The 24,506-nt window shown below is 41.1% G+C and overlaps 1 non-coding gene across 1 annotated transcript; it reads left to right on the forward strand.

Annotated features, from left to right (window-relative positions):
• TRNAC-GCA lies at nt 17,532–17,603 on the forward strand. Its single transcript has one exon. It is a non-coding gene; the product is annotated as a tRNA-Cys (tRNA).

A 24,506-nucleotide genomic window follows, 5' to 3' on the forward strand; every position in this document is an offset into this window, starting at 1 on the left:
GTAATTGCCCTAACTTATTAAGATTCATACTTACACTCAGTTTTCCTAACAGTATCTAATATTTATTTCCTCTCAATGAGCCAAAATTTAAGTGCCTTCTCATTTTTCGATCTCTTCCTACACCATTCCACAAATGTCTAATGAGTTTAATGTCCACATGTGACTCATAAAACGTGTCTTCTTACTTAAAAGTCACTATTCATACACACTTTGAGTTTTAATTTCCACAAATACAGACTTAAAGGAAATTAGACATATCAAGTCATCTACCTAATCATTTCTCTCCTTCCTGGAAATATGTCTCTGATAAATATGCATTTTAAATCATCATATTAAGTTTTGAGTTTCCCTAAATCCTGCTTAAACCCAGCCACCTCTCCAGCCCTGAGGTTTCCCAGGGAGATGTATACAGAGGGAAGTAAAGTAATTATTTCTGAACACTGTGTGAGTTCCTTTTCATAAGCTCTTCAGACTTACTTAGGAAAGTTCCAAAGCAACTTCTTTGCCCTTCTCTGACTATAGCTGACCTAGCCCATGTCCTGAATTTTATTATGGAGGAGAAAGGAAATGGTCAAATAAGGGACACATGCCAGCTCAAGTCACAGATGTCTGACAGAGGCAAATGGCAAAGGGTCTGCCTAGTGCTGAGCTGGCAGGGGCTGGGAGACAGCTGCCCTAGGCTCTGAGCCCCAGAATGAAGAGGGTCAGCCCCAAGAAGCTAGAGAAACAGACAAAATGAGGCTAAGGCCACCCCAGTACACTCCAGGCATAAACTCAAACAGCACCCTGAATCTAACTTCGTATCTCAAAGGCTGAAATATTTAAAGGTGCAAAGTTGAGGGTAACTGTGATGCCTGTGGTGTGCAGATCAAAAACTGTGTACTGAATACCATCAATGTAAAAACAAGTGAAAAGACACTGTGTCTGTCCCCATAGTGCTCATAGACAATTAGAAAAGGCAAATGTATATAAGACTGTGAGATATACACCATTATGAAAATTTTTTCAAAACTCAACAATTCCCAAGAACAGTCACTAGCACTCATCATCCTGGGGTACAAGAACAACTGGGGAGCTGAGAGAGAAAAATACTTTCTCTTATGGACCAATCACCTAGCATAAAAATCCTTAAAATGGCTTCCCTTCCCCCAAATGGTATCTTTCACTTATTACTAACACTGAAAATTTCTTTCAGAGACAAAGCCTGTCTTTCTCCAATTAGAGAAAACAGGCTTAAAATAGAAGTGCTGTGGGATGGTAAGCATAAGTAGAAATTAGGTCAAACCCATGTGTGAATGACTAATGTCAGATCATTGCCAGTTTTGCTAGCAGACAGAGGTTAGTACTTCAGAAATGCTGGGACCCTGGAGGGCCCAAGCATCATCCCACTAAAAGAAAACTGGAACATCAAAGAATATGCAGGCATGTGTCAAAATATTGTTCAGAGCTTGTTCTGTTGACTTTTTATGGAAAACCAAATAGAACCCAGATACTGACTCTTATCTCTCTCTTTGTCACCTCCGAAGAGACCGTGTCTTGAAATCCTCCTCTCTGTCTTCGTTTCCTGGCATCTGGCCTTCTGAATTCATATTCTGAATCCTACAAATCATGAATACCTCTAACCTAGCTATTTCCAGACCTCTGCCCAGATCCCTCCATCCTCCAGTTCTTTCCTTAAGAGGGTAACTTGATCATGTTTCAACTGACTCCCAGAATGGCCCTTAAATTTCCTCCAAGGTGTTGCCAGATCCTTTGAGGACAACGATCATCTCTCATGCCTCCCCATGCCCTTGATTATCTGATCATTCATCCCTCATATTAACGTCATTCACAACGGCTCTTATTGCTCCTTTCAGTTATTCCTCTCTCCAAACAATTAGGTCTCCACATGGGTAGACAGTCAGGACAGAGGGTTTTCTAGGGGGAGAAATGAATCTGATGCCTTTTATGTGCCTGCAGAGCTCCAACTTGGTTTAATAATCCCTGAGCACCACTTTGCGTGTGGCAAGGTATAAATATATGCTAATAGGAGGTCTGGCTCCTTGTCACAACACATTGCAGGCTGCATTCGTGCAAGATAGAATAAAAAGATTAGATGCAATCTTGAAGTCAATCAGAAAGCAAGAGGAAACCAAAAAAAAAAAAAAATGGAGCTCAGATTGTCAACAGGAGAGGCAGAAAAATGACTTGAATCGAATTGCAGTTTATCTCGTTAAGCGTTAAAGGAAACCAATTTCTTTCAGAAATGGAAGGCAATTTTAAACATTTCTACAGTTTTACTAAAGTTTGAAATTTTCCAGTGAAAGAATAAGGTTTTCTTTATTTCTGCATATCTGACATTTTCCCTGTACTCTCAGAGACTAGAAAGCCTTAGATAAGAGGACAGTTAAGGAAAAGAGAGCAGTTATCAACAAGGAAGAAAAAGAATCTGTTAAAGAAATACTCATTTGATTTCTCTAGCTCTTTCAGGTTTCATGCCAAAATATATATATATATAGAAGCTAGAACTACATACAAAAAATCCAGGCTACAAAATCTGGCCTGCTGCTGCTACTGCTAAGTCACTTCAGTCATGTCTGACTCTGTGCAATCCCATAGATGGCAGCCCACCAGGCTTCCCTATCCCTGGGATTCTCCAGGCAAGAACACTAGAGTGGGTTGCCATTTCCTTCTCCAATGCATGAAAGCGAAAAGTGAAAGTGAAGTCGCTCAGTCGTGTCCGACTCTTAGCGACCCCGTGGACTGCAGCCTAGTCCTGAATAAATAATCAGGCTGGATTAATGGACAAATATGGAAGTCATATTCAATTTATGAAGGTCAAATAAAATAGGCCAATCTCAAGACCAAGCTACATTCCACTGAAGTTGATGATATCACAAACCAAAGGTAGTATTCATAATGAACTCAAATCTCCTGGGATAAGCCTCTTTCTCCATTCCCAGAAGAATATATTGACAGTGGCCTGTTTTGCAAAATGTAAATTGTTACTGCTGCCCAGCCTGAAATATATAACTCTCTTCATTGTAGTGAATAAAAATTCATCTTCAGAGTGAAGACCAAACCTTCCCAAGCACTGTGGTCCCTCTGGAAGTGATTTGGTAGCCAACAAAAGTAAACTTTTTTTTCTGTCTTATCCGGGACAATGTTATCCTGGTTACATCATCAGGAATACTGGGTTTTAAAGGAGACATCTAGTGTTAATGGCCATTATCTCAGAAAAGGATCAACCAGAGTGAGGAAAGGGACACTCAAATTTTACTGAATATTGAGTATTGTTTGAATATTTTACAGTGAAAAAAATCAATATTGCTTCTGTAATTTTTTAAAATGTACTTTAAGGTGTTCTGAGATGAATATGCCAAGACTTATTTCAGATCAACACCTCTGAAACACTGCCAACTCTTGGGTAAGTTAAAGTTTGGTTAAGAGCTGGACAAAGCTCAACTGTGACTGCCTGCCATTGTGGCTTTGGTCTTCCTTCCTTTCTTTCCTCACACACTTATTCAGTCTATAAACACTTAACTGAGTGCTTACTACCTCCTGGTCTGAAAAAAAGATGATGTGAAGCTAAATTTCCTCCATTTAAAGAAAAAAAAAAAAGAAATCAGAAATGGCATGTAGGACAGCCAGTTGTTCTCTATTATGATGAAAAACAAAATCTCAGACAGATTCATCAGGGAGAATATTCAGGAACCAAAAAAAAATGTGCCTTCCCTGGTTTCTCACTCCCACTGACAACTTTTCCCTTTCAATAACTTGTTATGTGCCAGGAGCAAACAATATGAAATCCATTCCTAATGAGCAATAATTATAGCTTTAAGAAGCTGTACAATCAGTGTTCACTGATTTCATTATTAGATAGCACCATAAATTATGCTAATACTGATAACAGTTCTGGATGAGAGAGGTCCAGATCCGGGAGACTGCACTGGAATTATTTACATCCTCTATTTCTGAAACAATAGACCCAGCAATTTGAAAATCAGATGATCCAATTTATTCTGGCAGGACACACATGTAACAAGTTGCATCAACCATAAAATTAAATAGGTTTCTTTTTTTTCCTTTTTATATTTTAAGTTTTTCTCCTTGTTCTTCTCCTACCTTGCATATTACCAATCTCCTTTGATGAGAGATTTCTAATTATTGTAAATCTTGCTTCTAAAATTGCTCAGTGATGGTGGTTGATGATGTCATATGACAAGGATGGTTTTAGCACACCCATGTCTTCATACAAGCTAAGCCTAAAAATGCAATACCTGAAAAGTCACAACTGCTTACCTGGATGCAGAAAAAAGTGCAGGGCTTCAGTGAAAGGGAATTATTCTTTCTTTTAATCAAAATTCCAAAATTTTAAGGGCTGACTATGAAAGGACAAACTCCAGATGAATATGGAGAACTGGCCCAGGTCTCCCAACTGCATCTCTCCTGTGTTAAGCACTTCCTCTTGGAATATTCTCACTTCTCTTAATAGCAACACAGGCTACCATTTTTGAGTACTAACTGTATGCCTAGCCCTTTCCAAAGGGCTTCATGCACACTACTCCATTCATAAAAACCCTATTCAGTGATTCTATAGTTCCCATTCAGCAGGTGAAGAATAAAAAACTCAGAAGGCAACACACACCCGTTGCCTAAGAATACACCATAAGAATCTCAGAGAAGCCAGGATTCAAACCCAGGGGTATGTGAGAATGTGGCCTTTGACAGTGAATGTGAAGAATCCCACATAAATCGACTCCAAATGTGTGGTCCTTCCTGAAGCTTCAGGAAAGGGCAGCAAAGGGGGAAATTTTACCACATGATGCCCAGAAGACTTCCTTAAAGTTCTCATTAGGTGCTGCCAAAGATGTGGAGCACTTGATACTCTCTCAGGCAATGCCAACCGTGTAGTCACTCTGGAGAACTCTGTGGTAGTACCAGCTAGAGCTAAACATGCACATATATCCTGTGATTGAGCAGTTGCATTCCTAGGTATATCCCAACAGAAAATGACAGGCACAATAATGGTTAGAGCAGCATAACTCAAACTAGTCCCCAAACTGGAAGCAATTCACATGCCCATTGACAATAGAATGGGCAAATGAACTGTGATATAGTCATGCAATGGAATACTGCACAAGAATGAAAACTGATAAATGCCTGATGCATGAAAAAACATGTATAATTATACTCTCACAGGTATAATGTTGAGTGGAAGAAGTTAAAGAATTCACACTATATGATTTCAAATATTTGAATTTCAAAAACATGGTAGAAGGCACAATAATGATTATTCATGGGCTGCTGACTGGGAGGGGCTGTGAGGAAGTTCTCTGGAATGGAAATTCCTATATATTGATGCAGGCGGTGGTTACAAAAAATATCCATATGTAAAAATGCATTGACCTATTCATTTAACATTTGTGTACTTTATGTAAGTTTTATCTCATTTTTTAATAAATAACATTCTCTCTGGACCTTTCTGTCCCTCCAAAATCCCAGTCATTGTGGTAACTGGTCTCCAACCTTTTCCTCTTACCATCCCTTCAAATTTTACCCCCACCCTTTACTCCTTCCTGCTACCTTATAGGTTTATTATTTTCTGTCCCACTGGCAGCTTCATGTCTTTTCCTATATGAATCAATTTGGCTCTCTCTGGCACCTACATTTATCCTCTCCGCACATTACCATAATCAACAGATCAAAAATTCCAGCAAACAGACCAAACAAACAATTCTCTTTAGAAGAACATAAGTGTACCTTTACAGACATATCTCAATTATTTGTATCTGTCTCCTTTGAGAGATAGTTAAGCTCTCTGAGAGTAGGAGGTATAAATCCCCAGATACTCAGTAAATGCAGAGTTGTAGTAAGTGAACATTGTTATTCAACACAAGTCAAAAAACCTAGGCCACTCACAAAGTTCTCATTTTCCATTCGAGGGCCAGCAATCGATTAAAGTATAATAATAGAAAAGAACACTTGGAGTTGGGATCATAAAGCTATGTTTCAGAGGCATTTGCCTGAAAATTGTAGGAAACAAGATGGTTGACTTGCATGATCACATGTCATTTTTATTACTTTTAGTCTTTTTATCTCTTCCTATCTTACTGCCTTTTACTAAACAAACATAACCAGGCAATTCCATGATCAGGAGGGAACAATAACAATAACTCCCTTGGAGTTTTTGGAGGAGAAGACAAAAGGCAAGAAGTTTAAGCATGTTATTAAATCATCTATCCTCTGAAATGTAAGAAGCAGGTCATGAAATCATGCTGATGTCATTTCTTGATTTTTAGTAACACTGATCCTGGAAGGGTGGCTAATGTTGTTGATGTTAAGTCACTAAGTTGTCTGACTCTTTTGCCACCCCATCTGACTGTAGCCCGCCAGATTCCTCTGTCCATGGAATTCTCCAGGCAAGAATACTGGAGTGGGTTGCCATTTCTTCCTCCAGGGGATCTTCCCAACCCAAGGACTGAACCTGCGTCTCCTGCATTGCCGCCACTGAGCCACCTGGGAAGTCCAGAAGGGTGATCAGTTTCATTTTATTACAGGGGTGGAACAGTCATTCATCTACTTGCTTAGGGAGCTACTCAATGGTAGGCATATCATAAGAATAAACTTATCTTTCCAACTAGCTGTACACCAGCTAACAATCACTGACAGAATCTCAAAATTCAAACTCTGGAGTACAGGGGAAAAAACAAAGACAAAAGGATGAGTCCAACTTACTAAGGAAGAATAGTTAGCTTTCAAGTCCATTTTGAAAGGCTGTGCCATGCCAGGTTTAGACAAGAGAAAAATCTTTTATTCAAATCCTTCACTCAAATATAATTAAATGGACTAAAATCTGAGTCATGTAAAAGGCCTCAATTGTTAGGCTGTCAAAGTCTGTTTGAAGTATAAGCCATTTTTCTGAGTATTGATATATTGCAGGTGTTTATGGAACATTGTATCACACAAAACATTTCCATGTTTAGAAAAAAAATGTGCGATTCCATCCCAGTCCCCGAGGACAGCCACCTTAGTTGGATGACGATTGTATAAATACAGAAGTTAGCTGCTAAGAAATGCACCTTCAATTCTTAGAAAAGTATTCCTATGTTTATCTTCTGGTGGAGCTGGGCTTGCTAGACATAAACCATTCTTCACCAGTAACAAGTAGAGGTTTATTTTTGTCATTCATAAAATAAACCAGGGCCCAGCCAAAGGAAACGACTCCTGGAGGCAGCTGCGTTGTAGAAGTGTTATAGAAGTTACAAATGGCTCTGTGGCCCAGGCCATAAACAGTCTTCAGGAAGGCTGGTGCTGAGCTGTTGATATTAAAAATCACCTCATTAATTATGTTTGTAAACAATGCAGCTGTCTGTGCTTGCACGCCAGCTTCCTTGGCATCATAATATTTGTAACAATAATAACCATCATTTCAAGCCTAGCAATAAATAGTCAATTCAAGAACCCCAAGTGAAATCGCATCTGGGAACTGGCACCTGGTCATTCAAAATACTTCCTCACAAGGTAGGAAGACTGCAGTTTGTTCTCCACTCAGAAGACACTTATGAGCATCAACTACTCCACCAGAATTTTTCCCATCTCAGTTTTGAAAGGAACAGGTGAATGGCTATTGCAAGATGAGGAACAAAGCAAAGAGAGACACCAAGAGTCAAAAGAAAAGGAAGAGTGGACCAGAAAAGGACATCACGTGATAGAGCTCTCAGGAGTGATGGGAACAATCTTTCCTCTGGTGAAGAATCAGTGAAATCAGGATTGTATGTCAGAGTACCAGTCAACCAGCCATGCCTCCTCAGCACCCATTCAGTTATACTTTTATTCTACAAAATATTTACTGAATACCTACTATGTGTCAGGTATGTGCCATGTGCTGAAGAAAATTCACAAGCAGATATCCATTTTAGATGCCTGTTGGTGATACAATTGAAACATACCTAATCAACTCAGTAATTATATAATCCAAGTGGCCTAGTATTTATTTTCTTTAAAGGCACACTGTTGGAGAACATATTTCTAAAGTTAGCCCAGCAGCTATAAGCCCTTAAAACTGACCAAAAAATAAGAGGAAAATACATTTTCTGTGTCACATAAGTAAGCTGGAATTACTAGACCTCTTTCCACACCAGAGGACAACACCTTCATACCTCATTTATGCCTCCTCCACATGTAAATTCTGATTCTGAACTTCACCGGAGAGAGATAAATGTGGTATCCAATTCCAAAGCATTACCCATTTTCCCTGTCTCTGTCCCTCTCTTTCCCCTCTCTACTCTGTGTATATATTAATTTTATAGATCTTTTTATTGTCTGAACTACACTGGTTGCGTGAGAAGCAGAACAATAGGCCAAGAAGTTCCATTTCACACATGCCATCCTTATAATTCAAATAGGACAATAAAGAGAGAGAGAGAGAGAGATCTATAAACTGGTGATAAATCAGTGTCCTAAACCAAATTAACCAGCGAAATAGATTATCATAAAAATAACGCCATGAAAAATATTCTTCACCTTCCTGGTTCAGCCATCTGTAATAGAGAGAGGAAGGCATGTGTGTGTCTGTGTGCATGTGTATATGAGATTTAGAGATGTGCACATAAACCTTACCCCCCCACACACACACACACACTTATGAAGAGATCCAGGGGCCATGCAATTTATATGTGCTGCTAGCCCCTCCAGGAACGGGAGAGGTCTAAGAAACTCCACAATTGCTCATTAGTATTTCCCAGTTTCTAAAGCTCAGTTTTTCTTCAACATGGTAAACAAAAATACCACATGCTAGGTATCGTGCTAGACCTTGAGGAAACAAAATGAACTAAAAGAGACGCAAGGCTTATCCTCATAAAATATCCAGGCAGGGCAGAATAGGTAGACAGTAATCAAATAAGGTCACACATAATATTTTTAAAACTAAAAATCCTGATATGTGCCATTGAGAAAAGGCACAGCTGCACTGAAAGCAGAGACCATGGGAACCTACCCAAGATAAGGTCAAGAACAAACAGATGATCGAGCTGCAGAACCAGTAGGGTCTAGAAAGATATAAATAGTCAACAAGCCAGCAACATCCTACATTAGAAGAGGTGTGAAACACTCTTTCACAGGAGAAGCCTGAGAAGGAAAAGAGAAGGAAACATGACTGAGGCCTCAGGTAAAGAGGATGGGGTTGTTCCCATCAGAGGGAACCACATCTACAAAGACTCCGAGAACAGAGAAGAGAGAGCACAACCCAGAACCGGAAGAAGGTCACAAAAGGCAGAGAGCAAGGGCAGAATGATGCTGGCAGAGACACGGAAGGTGGGCAGAAGCCCATGGAGGGCAGGGGAGGACGGTAGAAGGTGGTCTTGGATTTTCTTTTGCAGATGCTAATGTTGTTTCCATGTGGAGAAGAGCTTGACCTGAGATAAACAAGACACTGGGAAGACAGGTATCAATCTTCCCAAGGTTCACACGAGTCTAACTGGGAGATTGGATCTGAGTTTCACGCTAATTAGCTGTATGACCTTGGATAATTTGCCTCACCCCTTTAAGCCTCAAATTCTCCACCTGTAAAATGGCAATAATAATGGTTTTAGTGGGGATTAAATGAGATCATGCCTGCAGAGCACCAGACCCACTGTAAGCCTTCAATAAATGTTAGCGACTGGTGATGCTGGAGATGGAGAGAAATAGATTAGAGAGATATAAATAGCCCACTAGGCAGCAATCACTCTACCTAACTCATCACTAGGAGGAGTGAGACACATCTTCTTTCCCAGAAGAAAGGTTGGAGAGGGATGAATGAGAAAAAAGTGATTGGTACCATTATGAAAAGTTTCCTAACTTTGAAATAATTTTTGTTTCTTCTGATAGCACTGCCAGTAGGTATCTGAGGCCACTGAGAAAAGTAGTTACTAAAAAATGCTCAAATAGTATCTTGAACAACCTTTGGGATAATAGCAAGGAAAAAATTACAGGAAGGCAAATAACTTGCCCAGGGTCATGGGTTGTCATTGGAGTTGAACCTGGGTTGCACTCCAAGTTTATGCATTTGAGGCACAGCCTTCAGAGAAGTCCAAACCCACCCCTCCCCTTCCAGAAGCTTTCAGTCTACTCACAGTTAAAAGAAAAAAAAAAGCAAGCTTCAAGAAACAAGGTATAAGTGAAAGGCCAGCTCTATTGTTTACACTGAAAATTATGGTGACAATATAGATTGCTTTGGTGTTTCAGTAAGCAGTGTCAAACTAACAGTGTTATAAAATATTTCTTGCCTTTGGATCTAGTAACACCACTTGGAGGGCTTTATCAAAAAGCAGATAGTTGGGAATTCCCTGGCAGTCTAATGATTAGGACTTGGAGTTTCCACTGCTGGGACCCAGGTTCAATCTCTGGTCAAGGAACTAAGATCCCACAAGTCACACAGTGTGGCCAAAAAAACAAAAAGAATACAGTTAGTATTATATATAAAATAGAAAAACAATGATGAATCCCTACTTTATAGCACAGCAAACTAACTATATATTCAATATTCTGTAAAAAGTCATAATGGAAAATAATATGAAAAAGAATATATATTCATATTTATGCATATATATATATATGACTGAATCCCTTTGCTGTACACCAATAATAAAACATTGTAAATCAACTATACCTCAATAATAATAATAAAGAAAGCAGCATTATTTACCAATTGCCAAAGGCAATTGTTATTTACTTTTAAAACAAATTGGTTTGTATGCTATTTACATACCCAAAACTTCTAATTCAGTAAGAAAAAAAGCTTTCCTCTATATTAATCACAGACTCAAAAGACTTCCTTAATTAAGTCAAACAGAAGCTTTAGGCAGAAGATACTTGTGGGAAGCTTATGGTAATTGATCCTGAAATTAAGCACCTGTTCAAAATTCGGACACAGGATTTTTGGTGTACCCTCTGCAAAAATTTCATTCACAAAAGAACCAGAACTGGTTTCCCCAAGCTGATCCTTGAGGGCGTCCCCTTTAAACTTGCCAGCTCTCCCAGTAGAAGATAAAATCATGCAGGGGTATGGATTAGCTATCATGTCATTATAGCAGGCACAGCCGTCTGTTACAGGTAAATTGCTAAGCAATGTAATAACAATGCAGTTTATTTACTGTGCAGGGTGCTTATCTACAGAAATGTTCCCGACAAACAAAGAAAGGCACAGCTAAATGCCTTTTCCTTAGAATTACAGACTGAAGCTATGCCAGCACCCTTGGAGAATAAAAATGCTAAATACTCCCTGTAAAAAAAAAAAAAAGAGTCCCTAAAAACTGAAAGCGTTTCCTAACAGAGGAAGCAGAAAAAGGAAATTGGCAGATGGGATGTCCACAAGGTCTTTTCCAGGCTCACGTTACCATTGACCAAAACATGGCAAGGGGAAGAAGAGAGGTGAGGAGGACCCAAAGGCCAGTCAGGCTGAGTCTGGACTCAAAGCAGACATTAAAATACGACGACGATGATAGTGATGACGACAAGGACAATGAGGCCAGCTAGCATCTGTCATATGCGTCTCATCTTCCACTGCACTTTTCAACATTATCTTTTAATTATCAAAACAACCCTAGTCCTACTATTACTCCCACTTAACAGTTAAAGAGATTTACAGTAGAGAATGTGTCCACTAAGCTGTCACCTTGAGATTGGAAAACAGGCTGCCTCCCTCAAAAAAACAGAGCTCTTAATCTTATACTAGACAGTTCTCAAGAATCCAAAGGACGCACCTGAGGTCGGACCTGGCATATAGGATTCCTGCCCTCCCCTAGCATCAGCGCCCATCTTATATACACACCCTTCATTCAATGAAGCCTCCAGTGGCCTCACACTCTGTGCTGCACAATGACGGCCCTACTGCATGAAAGTAATATGAAGGGCACCGTTTTACTGAAAACCTCATAGATATCCTTTAAACACACAGCTTTCCATGAACAGAACAAATGAACTAATTAATGAAGGAATGAAGAACCCAATTAAAGAATCTAGGATGAACCTAGAGGACATGACTGGAATGTGATTTCTCTACAAGAAAGCTATAACAATCAATAGTATAAACATATCTGAAGGTAGAATGTATCCACAGAAGGAAGGCCATTTGAACTGAGTTCAGAAAAATGGAACACTATTGAATTTGGTAGTGTTTATTCAATTGTGCCCCAGGGAGAGAGGGGATGTATCCCTGGTAGTCAATATAGAAAGATGGACCAGGATTGTTTCATCCACTTCAGTAGACTTTGTGTACCTACTATGTGCCATAGTGTGTAACAGGCACTATGATTTAGTGTGTGTGTGTGTGCGTGCTCTCTCTCTCTCTCTCTCTCTCTCTCTCTCTCTCTCTCTCACACACACACACACACACACACACACACAGGTTCCTAACATGAAGGAACCAGAAATAATAACAAAGAGACCAACATGTAAACATCTCTTGAATGCAAAGCACTACAGTAGTGGTATGTGAATGAAGCACAGAGGAGATACGCTTCCTCTGTCTCAGATCTAGGAAAGCTTCCTGAAATGTCTCTAGAGCTGTGTTTCAATGAATAAGCAGGCATCATCCAGGCTATAAAAAACACCAAAAAAACTCCAGGCAGAAGAACCAAAAGTTATCTATATCACAGCTGGTTGGGGATAAATGTATTAGTCTGGAAACTGAGGGTGATTGTATGTTCAGTAACCTGAGATTTATCCCAAGGGAAATAGAAAACTACCAAAGGACCTTAGCTGGAGAGGAACAAGGTCAACTTTCATTTAGAAAGATCATTCTCATAGGAATATAAACAATGGAGGTAAATGCAGAAAGTCCAACAAGGCACAGAAACCAGTTAAAAAGACACCATCAAAGTCCCATGTGAGGATATGTCCTGGGTCTATGGTAGCTAGAATGAAGGGGAAAGAGAAAACTGAATATATATAGCAAATGATGTTATCTATTGGATAGTTTGAAAGGATGGAGGGGAGGTAAAGAATCTAGGATAACTCCAAGTTTCTGGCTTGGATGACCAAATTAATGGTAATATCTTGAACTGAGATAGGAAATACAGAAATACATGAGGGATGGGAAATTTGCATCTGGAAGATGAAGGAAATTAGTTTCACTTTGAACATGTGGAGTCTGCAGTGCCCACTGGACATCCAAAGGGAACTGTCCAGTGGGCTATTGGACATATAGTTCTGAAAATCAGAAGAGTCAACCGGACTGACGATAAATATTTGAACATCATAAGCAAACAGGTGATACTTAAAAACTATGAGAGTGAAAAAGGATTAATCAAGAATGAATAGAAAAATGGATGAACAGATAGATGGAAAAATAAGCAAATTAAAATATTAACTAGTTTTAATTTTAGAAAAATTTTAAAAATTTATAAAGCTTTGAAACTTAGTTTTACTTGAATTTTAGATTTTAAAAAGATTTAAAAGTGAAGAAAATAAACTTCAGATGTTTCTTTGCTATAAATAGTAATGTCTCTTAAAAAGAGCCCACTAGGTTAAGAAAAAAAGATTATAGAAAAGCATAAAGTGGCTAAAGTCATTTTGAAAAGTCAACTTCTTACTAAGAAAGATGAAGAAACTAGCACTTTCACACCTCCGCTCACGTTTCCTGGCAAGGGTCACCTTGGTTTTTTACTATGACTACTCCACTCCTGAGTCCTTTCATTTGATTTACCCTTCATGTGGATGAACCTTGATTTAGTTTTTTTCCAAGAACTTTTCATGCATTGTGTATTTCTTGAGTTTGTTGATGTGTAATGATCTTTACCTGTAGTTTTCTTTCTTTCTTGGCTGCTCTGCATCTTCACTGCTGCACGAGGGCTTTCTCTAGTCGCCACAAGCAGGGGCTACTCTCCAGCTGTAGTTCATGGGCTTCTCAATGCAGTGGCTTCGTTGCGGAGCACTTGGGCTTCAGTAGTCCCAGCTAGTGGGCTCCACAGCACAGGCTCGGTAGTTGTGGCTCATGAGCTTAGTTGCCCTGCAGTGTGTGGGATCTTCCCAGATCAGGGATTGAACGTGCATCCCTGGCATTGGCAGGAGGATTTTAACCACTGGACCATCAGGGAAATCCCTACCTATAGTCTTTCTTTACATTTAATCAACACCTCGGCTGGATGTCATATTCTTAAGTCACTGCTTTCCCAAAACTAGTCATATTTTTCCTCTTAACAAATGACTTGCAAAACCCATGGTAGGAAAGGGAAGACTTAAAGAGTATCTCTCAACATGGTTGGTTTCTCCATTTTTTAAGGCAGCAATATTAAAGGCAATGTTAAAAGCTACAAGCCCTTCTCTGCCTCACTAAATCTCCTCTTTCAGGACGGTGCTCAAGTGTTGTCAACCACTCCAAGTATTTCCCCTCTCTCCTTCCTAGGCAGAATTATTAAACCTTTGCAGTTGTTACATGTATAGTTGTATGCCTGCATGCTTCCCCTCTAAACTGTAAACAGCTTGAAAGAAGAAATACATTATCCTCTTCATCACCCCAGAATTTATCACACTGCTAAAAGGCGGGGAGAGCACAAATATCGATTAGATAATCTATTCTATCTTTTCCCCATACCTATCCGAGGGACTCTACAGCAGTTGTGTTCAAATTTAAGCAGGCACAACAATCACAGAGAAGCCTAGTTAAAACTCAGGTTACTGGGCCCTTTCCAAGTTTCTGACTCAGGGAGTCTGGGGTGGGGCTCAAGAATTTGCATGTGTAACAAGTTCTCAGCTGATACTGGTGCTGTGTTGGTCCAAGAACTACACTTAACACTGATTGAGAGCACCATTAGAAACAGAAATACATTGAGCAAATCCTCACAAACAAGGGATAAAAAAGGTTCGGATGATAAGCTTATGCATACTTCTCAAACCATCAAACTCTGGTGGGCTAAATTATGCCTTGGGGCTTCCCAGGTGGCAGCCAGTGGTAAAGAATACACCTGCCAATGCAGGAGATGCAAGAGAGACATGGGTTTGATCCCTGAGTTGGGAAGATCCCTGGAGAAGGAAATGGCAACCCACTCCAGTATTCTTGCCTGGGAAATCCCATGGACAGAGGAGCCTGGCGGGCTACAGTCCATGGAACCAAAGAGAATCAGACATGGCTAAGCAACCAAGCACACCATGGGTAAGGCATAATGTATGCCTTACATCACAAGTGTTGGAGCACATAGTCCATGAAAGTGAAAGTCACTCAGTCCTGTCTGATTCTTTGCGACCCCATGGATTATACAGTCCATGGAATTCTCTAGGCCAGAATACTGGAGTGGGTAGCCTTTCCCTTCCCCATGGGATCTTCCCAACCAAAGGATCAAACGCAGGTCTCCCACATTGCAGGTAGAATCTTTACCAACTGAACTGTCGGGGAAGCCCATAGCTTGGTCCATTAGAAAACGCATTTTATGATGTTTCACTTTATTTTTCTTTCTTGATTCATTTTATCACTCATAAATAAGTACCCTAATCATGTTACTTACCAAGACTCTCCAACTATCATGCTATAATTTAAATTATACTAACAATTCAATTCAGTGGTCAGGTAGGAATATAAATCCAGAGGAAACTATGTACTTCAGACCAAATTCTCTCTCAGAATAAAACAATGATGATAATTTTAAAATACATTCTACTCTTACTCTGTTTTCCTGAGTTTTTTTTTCATTTTTTCAGCCTCCATATCTTCCAGGCACACAAGATAGTTGTGATTCTTACTTGTGCCAAGACTTTGCAAACCATCACTAGGTACATATTCCTTTCTATACCATCCATGACATTTAGCCAGTTAGTCCCTAGAGAAGATGGTCTGTGGTCCCAAGGCTTCTACAGCAAGCGCTAAGTGGTGATTTCTTTTTTTTTTTTTTTAACTTTTATTGGAGTATAGTTGTTTCACAATGTGCGTTAGTTTCTACTTTACAGCAAAGTGAATCAGACATACATATACATATATCCACTCTTTTTCTAGACTCCCCTCCCATTTAGGTCACCACAGAGCACCTCTAAGTGGTGATTTCTGTACTCCTTTCCTTACCATGTCTTACTTTTCTGAACACAAAATCTTTCCTGGTTTTCATGCTAACCAGCCGGGCAGTGCACTAATGTTGCATTGCAGTGCCACCTAGGGTCTCCTGCCAGTAGAGACCCAGGGCTAACCAACCCTGGGTACTCACCACCAGCCCACTATAGTAAAGGAATTCTGGATTCAGATGAACCCTGCCTCTACAAGAAATTGTTCAGTATAAAGTCAAGGAGACCTCCCATTCCACAATCGATTGTTAAACCATCATTTGAAATGTTGTCTTCAGCTTAAATGTTCACTTTACATTAGGATTTTAACACTGAAGGTTTGTATATAAAACATCTTGCTGGCAAGAGACGTTCAATGGTGAGGGTGTGGAAAGGAGGAAACTGCAGCTTCTGGACCTTTGGGTTCTGCTTCTCATGGCTGTGGCTATGGCTGAGCTTCGTTGAGAGCTGCAGGATGAAAATCAGCTTGGCCTGGCTGGGGAGCTAGATTGAAATGGAGCCACGCATTAAGCAAGCAGCAGCCACATTAGAGGCCAAGGGTCCATTAGCTCTCATTTAATGTTTTTTCTCAAGCAGATAAGTACAGGCATCAAACACCCCAGGCCTTTTATGACACATAAATCATAGGTCAGTGCCTTCCATGGAGACTCCTGTTTGCTAAGTGAGTAGTTAGACCAGGAGCAAGGAAGCAACGCACTTAGAGACCCAGAGGAATGAGTTGACTGCACAGGGCAAGGCCAGGAATTTCTCCCTGCAATTTAATGATTAAAACCTTTCTCCTGCTTGAGAACTGCCACATCATTCCGGACCTTCCCCAAGCAGCAGCTCACACCAACAGCCTCCCTTGGTCCCAGTTCTACCATTAACTTACTTCTCCAAGAGTTGGTTTCCACAAGCCCTGCTGAGTGGAAACCAGGCTACGAGACCCCATCTCTTGACACCCCACCTATTGGATGAAGGTGGACGTTTTTCCATACCTAATCCACGGAATCTGTTTTCATAATGTACGCCATGAGGCACACAGACAAGAGTGAGGGTGAGGGGTCTGTTTTAATGGTGGGTCTCTAAGTGAAGGTCCATGAACTTGGGCTGCTGAGGTCCTTGGACCTGCCCTGACTTTTGCCCTTCCTGGGCCTGCTGCTGTAGCTTTTCGGTGGATTCCATGAGTTCTGTACCTAAAACCAACTTGAGTGGATTCCGTTCCTTAAAACTGCTTCTGAGAAAGCCTGAAGCTGAGGGAGAACACTGATCCAGCTCAGGCTGGGGCTTCTGCTCCCTCCTCCAGAGCCACACTCAGCTCGGCCATGTGCCTGTTATCCAGGCCTAGGCAGGAGATTGGGTAACCCTGCGGGGGGAGGCAGGAGAAACGGGGGCTGTGGGGGCCAGAGTGTGATCTGCAGACTGCTGTCAGCCCTCCTACCTGTTACTGGTCTACAACAAGAAAAGAACAGCAACTGAGAAAAACTGAGAACTCTTGCAGCAATTTTCCAGAGCAATTTGATATCTATTGAATCTAACTGGCTTCCTTGGTGGCTCAGAGGTTAAAGCGTCTGCCTGCAATGCAGGAGACCTAGGTTCGATCCCTGGGTTGGGAAGATTCCCTGGAGAAGGAAATGGCAACCCACTCCAGTATTCTTGCCTGGAGAATCCCATGGATGGAGGAGCCTGGTGGACTCTAGTCCATGGGGTCGCAAAGAGTCGGACACAACTGAGTGACTTCACTTTCTTTTTAAAATTTAATTGGAGGCTAATTACTTTACAATATTCTAGTGGTTTTGCGATATATTGACATGAATCAGCCATGGGTGTACACGTGTTCCCCATCCTGATCCTCCCTCCCACCTTCCTCCCCATCCCATCCCTCAGGGTCATCCCAGTGTACCAGCCCTGAGCATCCTGTCTCATGCATTGAACCTGGACTGGCAATCCGTTTCACATATGGTAATATACATGTTTCAATTCTCTTCTCTCAAATCATCCCACCCTCGTCTTCTCCCACAGAGTCCAAATGTCTGTTCTTTACATCTGTGTCTCTTTTGCTGTCTCGCATATAGGGTCATCGTTACCATCTTTCTAAATTCCATATATATGTGCTAATATATTGTATTGGTGTATTTTTTTCCAACTTACTTCACTCTGTATAATAGGTTCCAGTTTCATCCACCTCATTAGAACTGAATCAAATCTAATCTAATTTATATTAAAGAAAAGCTTGTATTATTATCTTTGCTTTTTCTTTTTTCCTAGTATTCTATTTATATTGTATTTTACCAAAAAACATCAGTTCATAAATGATATGAAATAAAAATAAACAATCTTTCACTGCTAAGAGTCTGAAAAACACTACTTAAAATCCCTTTCCATGCTCTGGTCCAGGCCCCCTGCCCATTCAGCTGGCAGCATCTTGCCTAGAAAAGACAGGATTACAATTGTGCCTTTCTCCAGGAAAAAGTGGTAACTTGCAGACAGAAGCAAAGCCTATTGTTCACATCTGTTCTTGAGGAGGGCCCGCCCCCTGGATCAGCAGGTCAAAGGCAGGGCCCTAAACATGCTAAGCACCTAAGACCCAAAGCACTCAGATGGAGTTTTTTTTGTTTTTTTCAGATGGAGTTTAGACAAAGTCTTTTAAAGGGGCCCACAAGGCAGGCTGCCCAGCCTCCTGAGCTCCCAGGCTCTCACTGCTGTTCCGCAGGCCCCCAGGGGCAGCAGGCAGGGCTGAGGGCTGCAGGCAAGGGGACTGCTCTGAGCAAATCTCACAGCTCTCCTCCCTTTCTTTTCCCACCTTACAAAAAATTATTATGATGCAGGGAAAAGTCATTGATTTCATTTGAAACTTTTCCCAAACAGGATATGGACGCTCAAACAGATCCTCAGCCCTTGGCAGCTGCTGTGCGCAGGTGTTTCTTGCAAGTGTCGGGTAGCACGTAGGGCGCTGTGATCCAGGGAGCACAGGGGTGTGGCCCAAGGCCCCAGGGGCTGATGGCACGGAGCCCTGAGCATCCCTGCGTTCCAGGAATTTGACTCCTTCCCACAGGCCTCTCCCCGCCCCCTTGCTCACCTCACTTTCAGTCCTGCCTTTAGTACAATAGGAATTGAGTTTTCACTCTTGTTATTTCTGTAATTTATATCATGAAGGCAAACCACAGTCCCAAAGAGAGAAGTTTAACATGCAGTGAACAAAACAGAAGCAAGGAAGCATGAGTAGGACTGCTTGATAACAACGGGCAAAAATAGGATAGACTTAACCTACACAGGCCAAAACAAATACTTGAGAACTGACAGAATTGAAGAATAAGTTCATCAATAAAAATCAGTACACACACACCTTATTTGTTTTATTGAAGTATAGTTTATATGATACAGGATGAGATGGTTGCATTGGGAAAGGAGTATGTCAAGGCTGTATATTGTCATCCTGCTTATTTAACTTATATGCAGAGCACATCATGCAAAATGCCAGGCTGGATGAAGCACAAGCTGGAATTAACATTGCCAGGAGAAATATCAATAACCTCAGATATGCAGATGACACCATCCTCACGGCAGAAAGCAAAGAAGAACTAAAGAGCCTTTTGATGAAGGTGCAAGAGGGGAGCGAAAAAGTTGGCTTAAAACTCAACTTTCAAAAAACTAAGATCATGGCATCCAGTCCCATCACTTCATAGCAAATAAATGGGGAAACAATGGAAACAGTGACAGACTTTATTTTGGGGGGCTCCAAAATCACTGCAGATGGTGACTGCAGACATGAAATTAAAAGATGCTTGCTCCTTAGAAGAAAAGCTATGATAAACCTAGACAGCATATTAAAAAGAAGAGACATTACCTTACCAACAAAGGTCTGTCTAGTCAAAGCTATGGCTTTTCCAGTAGTCATGTATGAATGTGAGAGTTGGACTATAAGAAAAGCTGAGCACCAAAGAATTGATGCTTTTGAACTGTGGTGTTGGAGAAGACTCTGGAGAGTCTTGGACTGCAAGGAGATCAAACCAGTCAATCCTAAAGGAAATCAGTCCCCAATATTCATTGGAAGGACTGATGCTGAAGTGGAAGCTTCAATACTTTGGCCCCTATGTGAAGAACTGATACACTGGAAAAGACCCTGATGCTGGGAAAGATTGAAGGCAGGAGGAGAACGGGGTGAGAGAGGATGAGATGGTTGGATGGCATCACCGACTCAATGTATGTGAGTTTGAGTGGGCTCCAGGAGTTGGTGATGGACAGGGAGGCCTGGTGTGCTGTAGTCCATGGCGTCGCAAAGGATTAGACATGACTGAGCGACTGAACTGAACTGAGATGGTTGGATAGCACCACCAACCCAATGGACATGAATTTGAGCCAAATCCGGGAGACAGTGAAGGACGGGGAAGACTGGTGTACTACAGTCCATCGGGTTGCAAAGAGTCAGACACAACTTAGCAACTGAACAACAGATAGTTGATTTACAATGTTGTGTTAGTTTCTGTTGCATAGCAAAGTGTTTCAGTTATACAAATATATCCATATTCATTTTCATATTCTTTTCCATTATGGCTTATTACTAAATGTACTTCTCTGCACATACACATCTTTTTAACCCAAGTTTCTAAAAGTAAAATGGAATCAGTGTATTGAAGCATGAAGGAATATCTCCAACTAGTAGGACTTTATAAGTAGCCCTAAATCAACAGTTAAACATAGAGTTACCATATGATCCAGCAATTCCACTGCTCAGTAGATTACATATCCAAGAGAAATGAAAACATAGATATGTACATGAAAATTTATACATGGATGCTTATAGCAGTATTATTCATAATAGCCAAGAAGTAGAAACAGCCCAAATGTTCACTGGTAAATGAATTAATAAAGTATGGTATCTCTATACATTGGTGTATTATTTGGCCATTAAAAGGACTGAAGGTCTTACATGCTACACCGTGGATGAAAACTTGGAAATATTATGCAAAACATTAAGTGAAAGAATACAGTCACAAAGGATCACATATTGTATTGATTCCATTTATATAAAGTGTCCAGAATAGGTAAATCTACAGAGACAGAAAGTAGGTAAGTTGTTGCTGATAGCAGGGAAGGGGAAGGGATGGTGGGATTGGGGGGTGGTAGCTAAGGGGAACAGGATTTCTTTTGAGGCTAACAAAAATATTCTAAAATTGTAATGATGATTGTTCGACTCTGAATACAATAAAAGCTACTGAGTCATACACTTTAAATGGGTGAATTGATGGAACACATCCCTGTAAAGAAAGCTATGAAGGAAAAAAAAAAAAAACAGAGGTCATTTTCCAAGCAGAGATAAGAAAGGTGCGGTATATCTGGTGAATTTCATCAACCCCTTCTGGCAAGGAAAGGGTTTGGAGAGGACCCTACATCTTGAAGTAACCAGAGGAATTTCTTCACTTTCCTTTGGATCCTCACTGTCACCCCCAAGGCTCCTGCTCCAAGGATTCCCCCTGGGTGTTCTGGAAAGGAGCCCCCCTTTTCCCCCTGTTTTCATAATAGAAAGGTCTGATAAGTGCTTACAGGGTAACCCTCCCTCCTATAGGTATTTATAATTTGGAATTACAGTCATAACTTAGAACCTTTGAGGCTTAGAAACAATCTCTTCTACTGATTTCTGTGTGTTCCATGGAGCCCTTCAAGGCTATAGAGTTGGAACCGAGAGTAAGGGAGAGGTCGCCAGAGGATGCTGAGTATGCCAAAGCTTTTCGAGAAATTCTGACTTCACATAGTTAAACACAATGTTTGGCAGTTTAAAAGATAAACCGTTAGCCATCACAAAGAAAATTCTATCCAGAAAAACTCAACTCTGAAGTTTTTGGACAAATGACATTTGACTGAGCTCTCCCCAAACTTTACAGCACCACAAGGCCCACATTCCTCTTCAGTGAGTTTCAGAGAGTGCTTCCAGGCTCTCAGCAGCCTCCCCCCACCTCTGGACATTTTCTCTAGACCCTTCTCAATGTCCTGCGAGAACTGATGTCCCCCACAAAGCTTTACGATCCTGCCTAAGTCACAACCAGCTGACCGAGGGCAACAAACAGCCCGTGCCAAACAAATCCCCAGCACATGAGTCACCTGTGCTCAGGCTCTAGATGAGCTTCTCTCTCTAGCACAGGGTCATGATTGGTGACAATATGTTTATATAAACAGGCCCAGAAAGAGATCAGAAGAAAAATACAGCTGAGTTTGTCCATCACACCAGCCATATTTTCTTGTCTGAAAAAAAAAAAAAAAAATTCACAGTTGAATCCCCAGAAGTCCAATCAAAAAGCTGAAACTGTTACATGATCCTAGCTGCTCTAAACTATACACAAAACTACCTAGAAAAACATCTATCAGTTTTCTTGAAATTTACTAAGCCCCAGAATGATGAAGTTGACCGAGGTAGCATCAAAAGTTCCAGAGGGTCAGTACCTGGGAGGTCTGTGATATCTATTTATATTTTTTTCATTTGAATTCTCTCTCACCCAGAGACCAGTTACTATAAAGCCCTTTCTCTGAGCCTACCTTACTAACAGAACTGGTAACTCAGTGCCTTGCAGAGGTTTTTACAAACAACAGGCACTTGGTAAATGCCTTGAGAACCTGATGAGTTAGTTCATGAGTTCATGAGTGAATTAATGACTTCAGAAGCAAAAACTGCTTTAAAATCTAAAGTATTACAGTTTAGTCATTCCAATTTTTATAATTTCTCCATCGCCTTATTTAGCACCTTCTTAAAGTGAACGTGGGCCCAGCAACATAGAGCTTGGAAGGGATCTAGACACTGCCCATTCTGAATAATTTCAAACTTTTGCCTACACAACATTCCAGAGGCCACCTAAAGAAACAAGTATGAGGCCAAGAAGAAAGGCATCTGGGATCTCTATTCCCATTGTTTGTTCACATATTAGGATAAGGCTACCTCCTATAATAAATAAACCTCAACATTTCAATGGCTTGTCAACAAAGAACTACTTGACTTTTCACTCAAATAACAGTTTGATGAGAGGATTTCCAGCCTGCAGGTGGCTCTTCCATAGGAACCCAGTCTCCTTCCATCTTACGGTTCCATTATCCTCTAGGGCTACATCCAGGAGACGGGGAAGGGAGGAGAGAGAAGCATTTCTCCTTCTTTATCACCTTGGCCTGTGTACTAGTCAGGGGATTTCCAGGAGAACAAAGTTCAGGCCAGGTAATCAGAAAAATAGGGCCCAGGCCAGGCAATCCAATAGAGACCATTAAAATGGGCAATTACAAGAATTTAAAAGCCAGATAGGGGACATAAGAAAATTCAGATGTTAGCATCAGCAGGAAGTCACTTCTGCTCCTAGGACACAAGGATCCAGTTCACTCACCACTTACCTATCTGAGCTGCAGAGAAGGCTGCTGAGCAACTGAGACATGAAAGAGGGGCTGTTAGTTAACAGCTGAGATGACAGTGATGTCACCTGAAGCAAAGAGATCAGGGTTGAAATATCCTGTGTTCACCCTGGCTCCCTCCCTACAGTGTCCTGCCAGTGCCCAGGCTAATCTAGTCAGAGCCAGGGCAGGAAGTCTGGGGAATTGCAGTTTGCAGGAACTAGTCCTCTGCAGAATGAGCAGATCACTGGGGAATTGCAGTTTGCAGGAAACAGTCCTCTGCAGAATGAGCAGATCAGGGAAATGATGAGAAAGTGGATCTGAGGGCAAACAGGCAAGTGACGAGCAAACATGGTCCAAAAGTAACACACAAACATGCTCCATAAGTAACACAAACCACTGTCACTCCCATTTCATTCATAAGGAGTAGTAACAGGACTACATCAAGAAGCAAGTGGTGCTGGGAAATGTAGTCCTGGGCTGGACATCCCTTACCAATAACATAACATAGTGGGCAGTTGGCCGTCAATTTAGGTTTGAATAAATTTTCAACCCACTCAGCGGCTCCATTTTCACATGAGGTTCATGAGGGACAAAACCACAGGGAAAAGACCCTGGTGACTCTCTAGGCAGTGTTATTATCTCTCCCTCCTCACACATCCCTTAGACCTAGAGCACTGATAGGAAGAGGAGGAGGAGAAATCAACAAGTTTCTTGGTGCTCCTGAGAGGAAGGGGCAGAGAGTGTCCAAGCATTCCTGAATCCTTAAATAGGCTGCTGATGGATGCCTTCATGGAACTTTGGGGTGAACTAGGGTAATGAAGTGTGAAGGAACTGCTATATAAGACAGCGTTGGCTCCTGCCCTGTGAGGCATATGATTCTGCTCTATTAAGAGTTGCACAATAAGTGCTCTGGAGAAAAGAAATGGAGCCCCAAAATGAAGGAAAACAGATAGTCTTGCTCTGGCAGTATCGCAGCCTCCCCACTTATACTTCAGCTCCAAAGGCTTACTTTCAGGCCAAGCTCCTTCGGTCACCATCTTACAGGTGTGCTTAATTCCTATATTTATACTCCAACCAACACAGAGACTTCCTTGTCTTTAATCTTCATACACTACAATCAGTGCACAAAAATTGCATGTCTGCTGCACTCC

The sequence above is a fragment of the Capra hircus genome, chromosome 21, assembly GCF_001704415.2.
Source record: "Capra hircus breed San Clemente chromosome 21, ASM170441v1, whole genome shotgun sequence".
In the NCBI taxonomy this organism is placed as follows: Eukaryota; Metazoa; Chordata; class Mammalia; order Artiodactyla; family Bovidae; genus Capra; species Capra hircus.